Source organism: Protopterus annectens, chromosome 4.part0, assembly GCF_019279795.1.
Source record: "Protopterus annectens isolate FY-2018-M chromosome 4.part0, PAN1.0, whole genome shotgun sequence".
NCBI classification, from domain to species: domain Eukaryota; kingdom Metazoa; phylum Chordata; order Ceratodontiformes; family Protopteridae; genus Protopterus; species Protopterus annectens.
The window spans coordinates 935,622,515-935,640,014 of record NC_056733.1 but is presented as its reverse complement, the minus strand read 5'-3'; the positions used below and the strand labels follow the sequence as shown (position 1 = coordinate 935,640,014).

Sequence of the window (17,500 nt, the reverse complement as noted above, 5' to 3'; positions counted from 1 at the left end):
CACAACGGCTTGAGTATAAAGGCATCGGCAGACGCCATCTTCTTCAGTGTTTCTTGCCCCAGATGCCAGGTGCCCTCCTAGGAAGGCTAAATTTGGTGAATGGATAAACAATTCCAGAAATGCACAACAGTAATAAATAGATACACCATAAGAGATACCCCCAGCTGAAGGGAAGAGGGGTAGGGACCCATAAAAAAAGTTGCAGAGAGGTAGGAGGGTGGGAAAATCCGACTGCAGTTGCATATCTATCGGACATCTATATTTATGGTAGGTACAAAACTGTACTATGTCCTTCAAGAATGCAACTGCAGTCATAACATATGGGTTGAATACCATAGCCAAGCTGGGGGTGGATGGAACTAAGAGAGGGATGGTGTAGCTAAAATGCCCTGCAGGACTGCCGAAGCAAAGCCTGCTCGGGATCTGGAGTATAAGGGCAGGTTGTAGTGCTTGGTAAATGTATGCACGGAGCTCCATGTAGCAGCCTCTAAAATGTCCTTTGTTGCCACTCCTCTTAAGAAAGCTGTGGATGTGGCTATAGCTCTGGTGGAATGTGGCCTAATATTGGCTGGCACACCTTTTCCATGGAAAGATTAGCAGAATCTGATGCAGTGTCCAATCCATTTTGAGATGGTTTGTTTGGAGATTGCTTTTCCTTGTACTCCAGGAGCATAGGCTACAAACAGTTGGTCAGACTTTCTGGTGGCCTTGGTTCTGTCCAAGTAGTAGCGTAGTTGCCTGTGTATGTCCAAAGTATGCAGCAGTTTTTCCCCCCCTATTTTGAGGATTGGGGAAGAAAGTAGGCAGGTGAATAGCTTGATTTAGAGACACCCTGGAAATAACTTTTGGCATGAATGTAGGATTGGTTCTTAGAGAAACTCTGTCCTGATGAAAAATGAGGAAGGGAGGCACTGCCATGAGTGCCTGTATCTCAGACTCTTCTTGCAGATGTGACTGCCAATAGAAAGACCGTTTTCCATGATAGAAATTGCATTTCTGAAGTTGCTGCTGGCTCAAAAGGAGGAAGAGTTAATTGAGGTCCCATGCAGGTACTGGCTGTTTTCTGGGAGGTTTGATATTCTTTATCCCTCTTAGGAACTGTCTTAGCAAAGGATGTGAAAACAGTGGTGGGTCACAATTGTATTTTGCTGAGATTGCTGAGGCGTGAATCTTTATAGAAGAGTATGAGAGTCCAGTAGGAAACATTTCTGCCAAGTATTCTAATATCTGAGGTATACTCAGTAATAATGTGTCCTGACCCCTGTTGGCATTCCAGATGCTGAATCTCTTCCACTTGGCTGAATAGGTTTTTCTGGTGGAAGGTCTGCGTGCTTCCAGTAAGATCTCTTGAACTGTTTTAGAAAGAGAGTTAGCTAGGGGAGTCATGGTAACCTCCAGGCTGTCAGATGCAATGTTTTCAGGTTTTGATGGACAGTCCTGTAATTGTGTTGTGTTAGAAGCAGGGGCCATAGGGTCAGATGCCACGGTCTGGTCCAAGTTATGCTCAACAGCAGTGGGTACCAGTGTTGCCTTGGCCAGTCTGGAGCTATCAAAATGCCTGTTGGTTGCTCTGCTTTGATCTTCAGTATCACCTTGGTCAGCAGAGGTAGAGGAGGGAATGCATAAAATTTTCAGGGAATTCCAGCTGAAGGAGAGAGCATCCGTTTTGCAGGCTAGAGGATGGTGGGTCCTTGTGCAGAACTTTTCCAGGTGATGATTTAAGTGGGAAGCAAAGAGATCTACGTCTGGTCTTCCCCCATGTCTTTGTTAGTGGTGAGAAAATGTGATGATGCAGCATCCATTCGTGGGGATCCAAAAAATTCTGCTCAGGTTGTCCGCCAGTACATTGTCCTTGCCTGGAACAAACTGGGATTGCAAATGTATCTTCAGACTCAGGGATTTTTCCCAGAGAAGCATTGTTAGTCTGCAGAGGGGATAAGAATGAGTGCCTCCCTGCTTGTTTATATACCACATGACAGTGGTGTTGTCTGTCCTTATTAGCAAATGTCCTTGTAGTGTTTTTTCGAAAGTCTCGATTGCATGTATCACTGCCAACATCTCTTTTTGGTTTATGTGCAGATGTCTTTCCTTTGGTGTCCATAGACCTTGAATGCATCTGCCCTCCATGTGCGCCCCCCATCCATGATCTGAGGCATCTGTTGTAATCATTTGATCTGCCTGAGGTCTGTTGAAAGACATGCCTTTGTTTAACTGACTTGCTTGAGCCCACCACAAAAATTCCTTTTGCAGACATGGAATAAGTGGGATTACGTCCTCTAGGCTTTGGCTGTGTTGGGACCATAAGCTTTTTAAATACCATTGCAGCTTTCTCATATGAAGTCCTGCCAACGGTATCAGAAGAATGCAAGATGCCATGAACCCCAGGGCCTGCAGGATTTTCCTTGCAGTCAGCTGGGAGAGTTTTTCTAGGCCTTTGAAGTACTCTGGTAACTGCTGTTTTTCCTCTGTGAGGTAGGCCATTTGAGTTTCTGTGCCCAGTTTGGCTCCTAGGAAAATAATCTGTTGGGATGGCAGTAGTCTTGACTTCTGAATGTTGACTGTGTATCCCAAGGCCTGCAGAAGTTGAATGACATAGTCCAAGTTTGCTTTTAAGGTTTGTTTGTTGTCTGCTTGTATGAGGCAGTCGTCCAGGTAGGGGTATATTTGAATCCCCTGGAGTCTGCAGTGTGCCACTACTGATGCCAGGCATTTCGTGAACACTCTGGGCGCAGTAGATAAGCCAAACGGCAATGCTGAGAATGGATAATGCTCTGTCCCTGCAAGAAATCTGAGGTATCTTCTGCAGCTTTGTCTGATTGGGACATGCAGGTATGCCTCCTTGAGGTCCAGAGTGACCAGCCAAGACCCTTTGCCCAGCATGGGAAGGAGTTGCTGCAGAGTCAGCATTTTGAACTTTGGCACAATAAGAAAAGTATTTAGAGTTAAGTCCAGTATAGGTCTCCATTTGTTTTCTTTTCTTGGAACAAGGAACAGTCTTGAATAAAATCCCTGGCCTTGTTCCTGAGGCGGAACCCTTTCTATTGCTTTTATACTTAACAGCTTTGAAACTTGAGTGAGTGCCTCTGCCCTTTGATGATGTGGCAGGTTTGGCATGCCTTGTCTTATTGGTAAAAGTATGGAAGTGGAATCTGTAACCCTTGTCTATTAAATCCAGAATCCATTTGTCCTTGGTTAAGATATGCCAGCTTTTTGAGAATAAGGATAATTTTCTGCCCAAAGGTGCTTCTCTGAGCCTTTGTAGGCGGTATGAAAGTCAAGTCATTGTGATTGTCCTAGTGGTGCAGCTGGGCTGTCTGCGCCACTTCTTTGATTTGTAGGTTGCCATTGGCAGCCCCTGTAGGATCCTCGGTATTGCCCTCTACCTCGGGCATGCCTGCTTTTTCCCCTTTGAAACTTGTCAGAGCCTGGGAAGGACCAATTCTTTGAAAGCCAATTTCTGCTGAATCTGGGTGGCTGAACCTGAAGGAAATCCTTGACTGTCTGTACTGACTTGGCTTTTTCCTCTATGGATTTCAGTACATCTTGTGCATTAGCACCAAACAGCTTCTGTTTTTCCAAAGGTGCATCAAGTAACTTTACTTTAACATGGTCAGGCAAAGACTGATCTTTTAACCAAGCATGTCTACGTATCACAGCCCCAGTCATAGCTGCCCTACATGAAGCTTCCAATGAATCATAACCACACTGAAGAAAATGGTTGTTAACCTGCTGAGTGTTATGTATATGTTCCTGCAATGCCTTTCTATCAATAGGCTCAGGAGAGGCTAATTTTTTCTGTAAATCATCCAGTAAAAAAATCCTGGTACTGAAACATGTGAAAAAGGCAGTTAAGTGACCTCATGGCTAGGGTGGTTGAGGTATAAACTTTTTTACCCCATCTCTCCAGGGACCTAGCTTCCCTGTCCGCTAGCAGTGGATTTTTGGCAGTGGAAGAAGCCACTCCCTTGGGGCCCTGTGAAATAGTTTCTAGATCCACTGAGTGGACCTTAAAGAGATGCTTGTGAGTGTCAGGGACCCTATAATATCTGTCTGGTTTGACAGGAGCAGGGGGGAAGAGAATCAGGGTTAGCACTGGAATCAGAGAAAACATCATCCAAAACATCCATAACTGGAGGAATAGCTAAAGGTCTGTGCTGGGAAAGCTTGAGGAAGGTACGCAGCCGTTTCCTGGGAGAATTCCTGACCCTGCCATTTAAAATGTTCCCTCAGAGTGCAGGACTTCAAACGAGAAATCCTCTGGAGGAGAGGCAGAGGGAATTGATTCCTCAGCATCAGAGTCCTCGTAAGCCTGGAAGGATTCTTCTTTGGTATCAGAATGCTCAGAATCCCCAGAGGCTTCATCTGAAGAGAGGTTGTCAGCCTGCTCAGTTCTGGGCCTTTTCTCTGCAGGTGGCTGAGAACCTCTGTCAGGATGGAGCTGAGACTCCCTGATAAGAGAAATAAGATCTGCAGCAAGAGACATGATCTGTTTATCAGAAGAAGGGGCCTGAGCAGTAGGTTTAGGATGGGCCTTGGCCTGGCCGGCGGCCTTAGCACGTGCAAAGGCCTTGATGGACATGGATACAGGAGGCCTAGCAGCCCCACGTGCAGGAGTAACCTTGTCTACAGAAATGGTGTCTGGTAGATCCAAAACTTCGGTTTCCGGAGGAAAATCAACAACCGGCACCAGAGAGATCTCAGAGACCGAAGGTTGTGTTAACGCTGTGTCGTCAGCCTGGAGCGGTTGGATTACCGCTTCCGAAGGGACCGAAGCACTAGCGGAGGGTTTAGGAGTAACATCGGTGGTGGACGCGGGCCGATGATGTCGGCCCCGGTCCTTTTGTTTTTTGGCAGATTGAGTTGTCGGTTGATCTGACGGCATGATATACGTGAAAGATTCACCGAAAAAGTCTTCAGCGAATTCTGCCCGGCGCCTGAGAGTGCGCTTATTAAAGCAAGCACAGGCAGCACAGGCCGAGACGTCGTGGTCTGGGCCCAGGCAAGGGAGGCAGTAAGAATGGAAGTCCTTATGAGGTATTTGTTTACCACAAGACAAACAATTATTAACTTTCTCAATTTGTTCTGACATCGGCTGAGGCAAGAAAAAATGTTCCCCAACGGGGTACTTAGCTTTTAGATGACTTCGGTACTGAAAACACAGGAGCTGACCAACCGGCACTTGCGAACTGCTTCTGCTTCGGGCACCGCACGGCAAGAAAGACTGGAGAAGATGGCGTCGGCCGATGTCTTTATACTCCAGCCGTTGTGACGTCGGAGAGGGGGGGGGGCACCAGCCGACGCCGGACCCAGACTTTGGAATTCGGCCGACCGAGGGCTGCCTGAGGCAGGACAACCCATATGTTATGACTGCAGTTGCATTCTTGAAGGACATCATCTCGAACATCCGGAGGTTAGGGGGACGGAGGGGGGGGGGGTCGGTTGCTGACAAATGAAGTTTACCTACTCAGATGGAACATTATGGCGAGTACATAACTTCTTAATCTGAAGTAGTTAACTTCATTTGTGCATCAACCTATGGGACAGAGTCCTCAGCTACCTAAATCTTGGGCAGTCCTCAAGGAAGGATGTTCCGGAGCACTGCAGAGCCAAAGGATGCTCTCCCTCTGGAGACAATATCCAGCTTGTAGTGATTACTGAAGGTATGAGATGAAGCCCATGCTGCTGCTGAGCAGATATCAAACGAGAGTCTAGAATGAAAGGCTGCCGAGGTAGAGACAGACCGGGTAGAGTGGGCATGAACTCCTAGAGGTGCAGGCCGACCAGTACTTTCATATGCCAACAGAATACACCGAGAAATCCATCTGGACAGTGTGACACTGCCAAATTTAACTTAGGAAAGGCGGTTTCCAAAGGAAATGAACAGCTGATGTGATTGCCTATGACCAGCTGTTCTGTGTAAATAAAAGCGCAGTTGTCTGTACAGCTCCAACAGATGTAACTTATGTTCCCCTTTGTTTTGATAGTTGGGGGAAAAAAACTGGTAGGTCAATGGACTGACTAATATCCGATTCGGATGCAATTTTTGGAAGAAAAGAGAGATTGATCCTGAGGTAGACTCTGTCTTGGTGGAAGGACAAATAAGGTAGTTTTGCAAAAAGGGCTTGAATTTCGGAAACCCTTCGAGCTGAGGTGATGGCTACAAGAAAGGCAGTTTTCCATAAGAATCTTAGATCCACTGAAGCTGCAGGTTCAAAGGGAGGGGCTGTAAGTGCCTGCAATACCAAAGTTAAGTCCCAAGGAGGGACTGCTTCCTTCACCAGGGGTCTGAGTAAGGAGGTACCCTTCAGAAAGGCCTTGCATAACTTGGAGATAAACGGTCCAAAGTCGCTTCCTACGTGATAGTGAGATGGCCGCTAACTGAACCTTGACTGTAGAGGAGCTGGCGCCCTGATCGAAGAGTCCTGATAGGAAATCTAACACCGCAGGCAACGGAGCTGTGAAAGGATCTAGATCTCTGTGCTCCGCCCAAATAGAAAAACGTTTCCATTTGCTATCATAGACCTTTCTGGTGGATGGCTTATGCGCCGCCACCAGAATAGCTTTGACCTGGGAAGAGATACCGGGAGTCCTAGCTAACCTTGGAACTGGATCAACCAAGCCGTGAGCTTGAGGCTGTCCAGATTCGGGGTCGGAAGATCCAATGGATGGGTTACGAGATCTGGAATGGGATCCACAATCCAGGGAGGATTCACTAGGTGAGACCAAAGATACGGAACAAAGCCAGGCAAGGCCAGAATGGGGCAATGAGTATTATCTTGTTCTGCAACCGACTGGCTTTCTGAAGAAACTTCAACATCAGCAGAAGAGCAGGATAAGTATAAAGGAGACTGGGGGGGCCAAGCATGCACCAGAGCATCTCGTGGGGATTCCCTGGGAGGGGGAATTAGAGCGAAGTAGTCGTTGCATTTCACATTTGAAGGAGAAGCGAAAAGATCGCAACAAGGCTGACCCCAAGTGGAAAATATCTGCTTCGCTACTTTTGGGTTCAGAGACCACTCGTACGGCGAGAGGATGGTGTGACTCAACTCGTCTGCTAAAATGTTGGACCATCCAGTATGAGAAAGCGGCTGGTGGAAATAGCCCATTCCCACACTCTCATGGCCTCTCGACAAAGGGGATAAGACCTGGTTCCTCCCGGTTTGTTGAAGTACCAGACTACTGCCATGTCCGTCTGGATTGCAAGTGTTACTACGGGAAGAAGGCTCTGTAGTGCTTGCAACGCCAAAAGCACCGCCCTCACCTCTAGGACATTTATATGCAGAGAGGTCTCCGTGCTGTTCCACGCGCCTTTGACTGTCCTGCCCGCACAATGCCCCCCCACCCGAGACGAGAGGCGTCCGTGGTCACCGTGGTTAGGGGAGGTGACATAGAAAAGGGGCGACCCTTCTGGAGGTCCGGGGATTGGAGCCACCATAAGAGGGCCTCCTTGAAAACCCTGCTGAGAGGAATAGGGTGGTACAGAGGGAATTGCAGAAAAGACCATTGAACTTGGAGAGTCCACTGCATGACTCATGTTCAGACGCGCCATTGGCAATAGGTTGATGGTGGCCGCCATCGAACCCAAAGCCCTCAGGACCAATTCCGCTGGGGGTGCCTGGGGTAGGAGGATGGCCCGCACATGGAGTCTTAAGGTCCGCACTCTGTCTGGAGTTAAGAGGGCTACACGCCTGTTTGTGTCCAACCTTGCTCCGAAGAAATCTATGGTTTGAGTTGGAGAAAGGGAAGATTTCTCTATGTTGATAGTAATCCCCAGCCGGGCCGCTAGATGAAGAAAGGAGTTTCTGGCTGCGCAGAGTAGATGCCTTGTGGGGGCGGTCAGGAGCCAGTCGTCTAGGTATGGGAAAACCTGAAGGCCCTGCAGTCGCAGGTGGGCTGCTATCACTGACAGAACTTTGGTGAACACCCTGGGGGCTGAGGCGAGACCAAAGGAAAGGGCCCTGAATTGGTAATGGCCGGCTCCTAGCCGGAAGCGGAGAAACCTCCTGGATAGTCTGTCCATCAGAATGTGGTAGTATGCATCCTTGAGGTCTATAGAGCACATCCAGTCGTTCTCCCGCAGGAGGGGGAGAATGGATTGAAGAGTGACCATCCGGCACTTTTCCTTGGTTACTGACAGGTTCAAGAGGGATGGGTCGAAGATCGGTCTGAAGTCCCCCGTCTTTTTTGACACCAAGAAGAACCTTGAGTAAAAGCCTGATCCGTACTGGTCTGGGGAGACGTGCTGGATGGCTCTTTTTTCTAGCAGCCGCTGGATTTCCCCAGCTGCGGCCTCCCTCTGCTTGGGTGGGACGATGGGGAGGTGTCTGGGATTGTGAGGGAAATGGGAGAAAGGGATCTGGTAACCTCTGGATATGATGCGAAGCACCCAGCGGTCGGTCGTGATGGACTCCCAAGCTACTAGGTGCCTCGAGAAGCACCCCCCCTCCCCGACTGCCTCCAGAGTGGAGCAGTCGGGTAACCCTTCAGGGCTGTTGCGTGGGCTGGTCAGAGAACGGTTCTCTGGACCCAAAGTTCCTTGGGCCCCCTCTGCCTCTAGGGCGGCGTCCATCCTGTCCTCCTCTGCCAAAGGACTGGGGGGGTCCGGAGCAAAACGGGGCTGTTGCGACTTCCGGAACCACATCTTCTTCTGTCCCTTTTGGTTCTTGGAAAAGGACCTCTGGGGAGCAGAGAAGCGGACTCCGACAGCAGACGTCTTCCCGTCCTTCTCACTCTGGACCCTTAAAGGGTTCCGTGAAATCACAATGGCGGAGCCAGGCCTGTCGCCTCATAACGACGCCTGCTACGCTAGCTTTAGCGGCCCCTTCCATGGCGTGGGACAGTAGCCGCATAGAGGTGTTAGAGATGGACCCAAGAGTGGCCATTTGGGAAGAGTACAACTGTTTGTCCTCCGCCAACATGGACTCCGGGGGTGACGCGGCGTACTCTTTGATAAGGTCTCGCTGCAGTTGTATGACATGCGCCATGTAGTTCAGTGACCTCACTGAGAAGGTAGCTGAACTAAACCCGCTTCCCTAATCGATCCATCGACAGAGACTCCTTGTCTGGAGGATGGACCGAGGGACTCTCCTGGGCCAATTCACTTTTAGTGGCCGCCACCACCAACATGGCATCTACAGGGTTCCCTTACACCAGTGGGATCTGTCAAAAGATGGGCGAAGTATTTTGTCAGGTCTTTTTGGGACTGGCTCCACAGTGTCCGGCTCCTTCCACGCCCTGGTAGTGATCGGATCTACCAGGGGGTCAGCTGGAGGGGACACCCAAGAGGTAGACGGGCCTGCTTCAAACGCCTCCAGGAACACAGATTCGTCCGAGGTAGGCTTTGGGGCAGACCACCCCCCCCAATCCTTGAGCATCTCCACGAGGTCTCCAAATGAAACGTCCTCAGGGGGTGATCTTGGGGAACCTTCCCCTTCCTCCAAATCTGTGTCCTCGGTCAAGGACTCGGGGGTGTCCAAGTGCCTCCTCTTGCACTTGCGAGGTATCTCCTCGGGGGGGCTGTCCGAGGAGACCTCACCAGCAACGTCATGTTCCAATGGAATGACCTGGGACGTCGAAGCAGGCTGTCCCTGGGACTGGCTGATGGAAGTCTGACCCATCTGAGATGGGGTGCAGGGTGGAGCTGTAGCGAAGGCCGGGGGTCTGGAATCCCTCAACAGAACCCTCTCCACTATGTCAAATGCCGAAGGAGAGCCACTCTCTCTCGAATCGGAGAGCAGACCCTCCCTCAGATCAGACGGGCGGATCGAGGCCGGAGCAGACGCGGTCAGATCCAAAGGTCCAGTATGCTCAGACCTGGGAGGAGCCGCAGGCACACTGAGACCATCAGATCCAAAGCTTAGCTCTTGGCTCCCGGCTCCGAATACTGTCGGCGCTGACGCTACCCGGCTCCAAAAACTCCGAACCCGGGAAGGGGGTCGGAGAAGGAGCAATTGGGGCAAAAAAAGGTGTTGAGCTCCCCCCAAGTGCGGGGGGAGACAGGAGAACTCCCATCTGCAGCTGGGCCTGGAGGAATCTTATCATCTGGTCCAAGTCTGCGTCCGTCAGGCTTCGGGTGGATCTGGGTGAGGCCACAGAGGCGGGATGGGAGTGCCGCCTCGATGACCTCGACGGGGGCTGGGCCTCCTCCTCCTCCGGACCTGGTGAAAAAGAAGGAGACCGAAGCCAAGGGGTGGAAGGCTCGGAAGTCCTGGAGGGAGAAGACCGCTTAGCCGACGGGGACGATGAAGAGGCCTCGGCACGCTGCTTGTGATGCTTCTCCTTCCGCTTCTTTTTCCTGGACTCCCTATCCTCCTGGCCCGAAGCGGGAGGTTGAGTCCCGGCCAGTGGAAGGGAGGCAGGAGTGGCAGTAGCCGCAGCAGGAGCCACAGTGGGACCGGAGGCCGAACCAGAGTCCTGGGGCAGCAGTCCCACCAGAACCAGCTTAGTCCTCCGGTCCTCAAGTGCCCTGGGGTTGAACGCCGCACATATGGAGCAACCTGAAGACAGGTGTCCAACCCCAAGGCACAACACACACCGAGTGTGGTCATCCGCTGGGGATAGCTTATGGCCACACTCGGTACACTTGGAAAAAAGAGCTTTTGGGGCCTCTGACAAAGAAAAACACACACGCTAGGCCCCAACATACAGCACACTCCCCAACGCACTAATGAGGGTGGGGAAGGAAACTATGAAGAAGATTAACAGACAGGTAAAGGGAAAGGGACCTGTACACAATACACGCACACTAAATTTAAAAAAGGGGGGAAAAAAAGGGTAAAATTCTCTCACAAAGACGGTAAGCCTGGAACTCAGTGATTGAGCTGCTGGATGAAACCGCGGCAAACTAGATCGGAGGTCAGGTAGGGTTGGCAGGGGATTATAAGTAGAGGGAGGAGCTTGGAGCTCAGATCTATGCTGTTGGAAACTGCCGGCTCGGATCCGAAGACCCATAGGTTGATGCACAAATGAAGTTAACTACTTCAGATTAGGTGTTACCAAAAATGATCTTCACGGACCCTCTTCCAGTGGGCAGCTTGGTGTTGGCAAAGCATGCTGGGTCTGTGCTGTCTTGTGATTTTATAAGTCCCCTTCTTTCGTGCACCCCACAGACACAATTCTAAAGACCACACTTTTTCCCAAAAACCTTTCTTCCATACAAAGCCTACAGCCTTCTCTCTGCCACTGGTCATTTGCTCATTCACACAAGCAAAGCATACGTTTCAATCGACCATTAAGTCCACATTTTCAAAGTACATGGGGGGGCAGCAGTAGATCAACTTATTGGTTCAAATTTGCTTCAGTGGCTACACTGGGCACAAATTAAGACATTCACTCTGATGGGCATTCCTCTGATGGGCATTCTGTCTATGAAAAAGGCAAGGGAGTTAACACAGATTGTATTTCTAAAATTCTGGCAGTAACAACGGCCACCAGAAATGGGATTTTCCATGATAAACTTCAGCTCTGCTGGTTCAAAATACAGATATGTTAAAACAAAGATCCCAAAGATGGATTAGATCACTGATGGGAAGAAGCAAACATACAATACCCATAAAAAAATCTTGCAAAATGTTAGAGAAGCCGAACACAAGGAGTTTGTCCCCTAGATAGAAAATAGACATGGATAACAAATGAGTTATGAAAGAAAAACAACAATGGCTAGTCAAAAACCTATGACAAGCATTCAAGAATAGCAGAGACAGAAGCAGTAAAAGGATCCAGACCACTGGCCACTGTCCAAACAGAAAATCAAATACATTCGCTGTCTTAAGTCTTCCTGTCGTTCTGTCTATGGCAAATGTTGGGTCTGAACAACTCTTTAAGGGTACAAAAGGCTCCCAATCAATAGTAGAATTGTACTAACTATATGACTAGCTGAAAGGAACAAATTCCCAAGAGGAACTTGCTATATTTATGCATTAACAGAGTTATAAAGGGCATCCTGTGCAGAAGCTGCTCCAGAAGAGGTCAGCACAGCAACGGGAGCCATTCTTATTAGCAAGGCCACCACGAATCTGGAAGAACAACTTTGCCTTAATACAATTTACCATTTTTTTTTTTTTTTTAATTTTATGCCCCAGATATCTGCTGACCACTGGACCCTCTCTTGGATAATCAGCCCATTCGTGCCCCTCATCAGGTGGGACCTGACCAAAAAAAGTAATCAGACAGGCATGGAGTGGCTCAAGCTTTTACCTTTTTTCCCTTTCCCTCGTCTTGGGTGCACTTGGAGAGGTGCTGACAGGGGGCATGCAATGGGTATGTCTGCAGAGGAAGCCTCTCAACTCCCTCAAGAAGCATTCCCTCCAAGCAGCACTGTCCCTCATTCCATGGCACAAATGGCAGCCACTGCAGTCTTCAACACAGTGGGCTCCAACCCATTTGCCTAAAGTGCAAGGCAAACTCAAACTCGCTCTCCCCAGGTGGCATGAGCGATCATGCCCCTTCACATACTCTGCTAATGCTAGGGCTGCTAATTGAACATGGGGTCTATCCCTCTGCATCACAAACCAAGGATATGGACTTGTGAAGAAACTGGATGATCAGAGGAAATGAAGGAAAATACATAGGAATCCCATGGGTATCCGTGCATATCTGGGACCCCACCCCCCACCTGCGCAAATGGATAACAGAATAGAAGTTGCTGCAACTTCTATTGCTTGGGAAAGCAAATGGATCCAGAGAGACAGTCTCTGTGCTACACACAAGTTAAAAGAACACTCGGCATGGCATCGCAGAATGTGAATAGCCTGCAGAAAGCGATACACAGACATGTCCCTCTCAAGATCTCCCGAGAAAAGAGGCTGGACTGGCTGCCTTCCTGCTGACATACCGTGCCAATCCAAAGCTGCCTGTGCTACTGCACCACAAAGATGGACGGCTTCTAAACAGCCTGCAAAGTGAAAAGGACTGTTCTCATTTCCACAACATTTACATTCATACTGGCCTCTCTCTGTTGCTACACATCTGCACCTGAAGAGACATCTGTGTTAGTGGCTACTGTCAAATTGGGAGGTTGGAAAGATCTGTTCAGAGACATGTTGGAGTCATCAGTTTAAATGCTTCATGCAGGTCTTGGAAATTCAGACAGTGAAAGGGCAATGAAACTAAAAACTGGTCCCAGTGCATCTTCAATGTCTACTGTAAGACTTCCCTGGAGGCAAAGGGCAGCTGAAAAGGACTGAATCTGAATGATCTGGCTAACTGAGTTTTTAGAAGGGTAAAAGCCTACATACATGTAAAAAGGTTCATGAAACTGGGAGCCCAGAGGGCATCCTAGGAATGAAAGCATCACATGGGTATAACTAACTCTGCACTGTCCACACAGATTCACAAGAACTGAACACTGTTAGAAAAGACCATCTTCTCCATCACACTGCCCATTCTGGGGTCTGCTAAGTGCCATTATCCAAGTATGGAAATAATACACCCTACATTCTGGAGTACACAGTAAGAAAATAAAAACTTAGTGAACATGAAGGCTATGGTCAACCCAAACAGCATCATCCAGTACAAGTACCTGCAACAACTGGACCCAAAGCACAGAAACCGCCTAAAACTCCTCAACAATTTATATGTACCGGTAGAAGTATTGGAGGTCCATCAGCACATCCAGTCTCTTTCAGGAAGACAAGAAAAGACCGATCTGCACCATGACAATGCAAAAGGGACACTTAAGAATTATCGAATGTAGCAGCAGACTGTGTAGGCCCTCGTTCCTTAGTTTTCATTAGCACTACAACATATCTGGACTTAAAGCCCTACTCCTTCGGGTTGCACAGGACCTCCTGGATCACGCTCTTATGAAGAGGAGTCGAAAACATCTTTTCTTGCTGCAAACTTGGATGTGCGATATCTGGAAGGGAAAGTGACAAAAGCCTGGGAGGGACAGAATGGAATTTTATAGCCCAAAGTTATATATTCCTTGACCCACTTGTTAGTGGCTATCCATACTAACAAGTAGAACAACTGGCCTCCCCAATTACCTCCAAAGTGGGACAATCGGTCAAGGTATACTACAGGCCCTAGACAAAGTATGTTTTTCTTTTCAGAGTTGTAAAAGTTCTTGGCAAAGGCAAGTTAGAAAATAATTCCTTTTCCACTGTGACTAAAGGGGAATTCAATCTAGCTAATTTGTGGAAGATAAGAAATAGGATTTGTTATTTAGCTGAAGGGCTGTGCAACTACTACTGTACTGTGACTGCTTCCCACCCACCCACCAGCTACAGCCCTATTGTGTTTTTAAACTTGGTGGCTTTTGGGCCGTCCAACCCTACTTTAAATTTGACTCATAAGGCTCGAGTAACTTTCCAGTTCATACCATCCCACTCAGGTAATATACCCTGTAAATTTCAGATTATTAATCCTCATCTCCCATCTTACATGAAAACCTGTAACATTTGCAATGGGTTACCAAGCACTGGTGAGCCAAGGAACCGCTTCCGATAAATTAGCTTGGGCTTACTAGTACAGTTTTTGTTCCTGGTAAGAAAAGGACCAGAAGGACATTACTTCCTAGCATTCAGAGAGATGACCAGTGACTGGAAAGCTAGAACATTTCTTCTTAAAAACAAGCTTGGGATTTTAATGTTACTACATTGCTCCTGGTACAAGAAGGCGCAGAAGCATCTCTCTCGTTTGGCCTTGATTTTGAAGGGACAGCCCTGATTTCAACTCATATTTTAGCTCACTCTTAATCCCTCTAAAAACTGGTGACTTTGGAAAAAAAAGGTGGTGAATTACATTTAACAAATGATGACAATAACTACAGTTAGAGTTATTTTACTAGAAAATGGACATTACTTCACATTTCCTTTTTCTGTTAATGCCTCAAGTTGACAGTATTAACATTTTAAAAGTGTCCTTGATTTGTTGAGAGCCATGAGCAGAGAGGCACTGATTCCTGCTGGTCTCCAATAGGGCAGTGCAAATGAGACTTAATGAAAACCTCTTCAAGGTCTTTGTGCAACATGTCTTTCTGCAATGTCCAAACTCCAAAAAAGAACAAACTGCTCAAACAACAAAAAAGCAAGCAGGCTGTAAGTACTCCAAACCACACAATTTATTGTGAGCGCTTTCGTCAGAGACGATGCTCCAACTTCATCAGACAAAAGAAGAGAAAACAATTAACCACTTTACGTACTTGCAAGTGGATGCAATTAACCCATTCACAAAATTAACCATCAGTGAATTACATTCACTAATTCATGTAGGTTTATAAAAACATCTAACGCCATTATGGCAACAGTAAACAATTCAACTAATGCAAGATATCTTCTCCATTTACAGTATGTATACTTAAAACCATATACAAAACATAGAGACCTATACACAAGTACATGCATATAATAAACTACATACATTAAAGATTAAAAATTAACAAGGTATAATACCCTTTCAGCTAAAATTAGGGGAGCTACACACAGTTGATACAAGTGTGAATAATTATAAAATAAAATTTAAACTTGAATGATTTTTACTTTATATATATTTATTTTTAAATGGAGGAATAATGTGTGAATAAGAGACCAAAAAAGCATGATCCAATAGACGAGTATATATAAATGCAACCTTATAGTAAATATGACGCTGACTGTAGGTAGGCAAACAAAAGCCAATGTGACACTTACTGTAGAAAGGCATACAAAATATAATTAAACACTTAGTTAAAAAAACTAAAGTGCTGGTCCACAAGCTAAAGGCACTACCTAGCAAGTGCTTTAAGCTTTAAAAGGCATTTGATTGATACATATTCATTAAGGCCAGGCGGTATCTGGGCCAATGTGCGAACTTGCCACATAAGTTCACATTCCTGAAGTTTAAGTTCCCATGGACCTCCTCATATATTATGTTCTAACTGTTGTATTACTGCAAACACAAACTTGTGAGTGCGGTAATCTAAAATGTGTTTTGCTAACGCAGTTGTAGTAATCTGTGTATGCTGTACTGGTGTTCGTATATCCTTTGTTTTATTTTTCTTTCGGTTTTGCCAACTTAATACAATGCGCACCCCTCACGTAAGGCTACATAGACTACCCCTTTGGTGCCAGTTAAATTTGCCTTCTATATTGTATGTTCTGTTCCCAATACAATGTTTGTTGCCAGTCTTAATAAATTTACACTGAGGGCAACTACCACATTTTGCCATACCAAATCTACCCTTGCATATTTTTTGCTGTTTCTCTAACAGGCATTTCATATTGGGTCCCCTCCTATATGTGAATCGTGAGGCTGCTTCCAATATTTTATTAAGACCATTGTCTTCCAAAATTATGGTCCAGTTCTTAAGAAGAATGTCCCTAATGTTTTTGGAATCTGTAGAATTGGTAACAAGAAATCTTGTGCCTGTATCAAGTGTTGGGTTCACCCTCTTTTGAATTGGCTGTTCAAAAGATGCATTATGTATTGCTTCATAGCCTTTGTATACAATAGGTCTAAAATACCTTGACAGCTTTTTAGTATTTACCTCATGGAAGATGTTAAAGAAAACTTAGTGGGTACCCTCTCTTAAGGAGCACAGATTTTAACAAATCGCATTCTATCATGTAATCATTGTCACTCTAAACCATCCTGGTAGCCCTAACTACCTGACCCTTGACAACTGCCTTCTTCTGATGGTAAGGATGGCTACTTGAAAAATGTAAACAAGCATTTGAGTAAGTGGGTTTATGACATGGTGGTCGCTTATCTACTATTCACCCTATCTTTAAACCGATATACATCCAAAAAGTTAATGGAATCTATGCCCACTTGGAATGTAAATTCTAGAAACTCTGTTAAAGTGGTGATATCTGCAATAAAGGACTCTATACGAGTGGCCTCACCTTTCCAAATGAAACATGTCATCCTGGTATCTTGTATACCAAACCATGTAATCTTTGAACATTGTGTTGTTGAACAAAAATAATTTTCTCCCAGTAGGCCATCACGCAGTTGGCACAACTGCTACCACAGGGTGAACCCATTGCAATACCGGTTTTCTGAAGAAAAAATTGCCCATTAAACCATAGGAAATTGTTAGACAAGACCATGTCTAGAAGGGTTTCAGTGACATAAATTTCTCCCCCAGCCAGTCCTTTCATGAACAAAAATTCTCTAGCCCACTCAATACCTAACTCTTCTGGTATCACTGTGTAGAGATCTTTAATATCTACTGGAGGAAGATAAAATTCTCATTAAATTCCAAGTTGTTTATGTTCTCAAGGAAACGCCATGAGTCACGGCAGATTTGTAGGTTTTAAATCATCATCCACAAATTTAGCACTTGCATACGTAAAAGACCCCCTCCCATCCACTATGGGTCTGAATGGGGGGTTGTTCAGGTCCTTGCGGATTTTAGGAGAAGCAAAAAAGCGTTGGTATAATAGGTGCTGGCACTGTCAAATACTGAAGTTTATCAATGTCTATGCTCCCTTTTAGAAATAAATCATTCAAAATGCTATTAATCCTCCTATAAGCGCCACTGACTTCATTACGGCTGACATGCTCATAAACATCACTG

General features: G+C 46.7%; 2 protein-coding genes across 3 annotated transcripts in view; both read right to left on the bottom strand.

The window, feature by feature from the left end:
• Positions 1–17,500, bottom strand: part of CCDC62 (coiled-coil domain containing 62) — a 1,334,937-nt gene that overhangs the window by 1,048,208 nt on the left and 269,229 nt on the right. The gene's annotated exons all lie outside the window — the stretch shown is intronic.
• Positions 1–17,500, bottom strand: part of DENR (density regulated re-initiation and release factor) — a 486,191-nt gene that overhangs the window by 377,763 nt on the left and 90,928 nt on the right. The gene's annotated exons all lie outside the window — the stretch shown is intronic.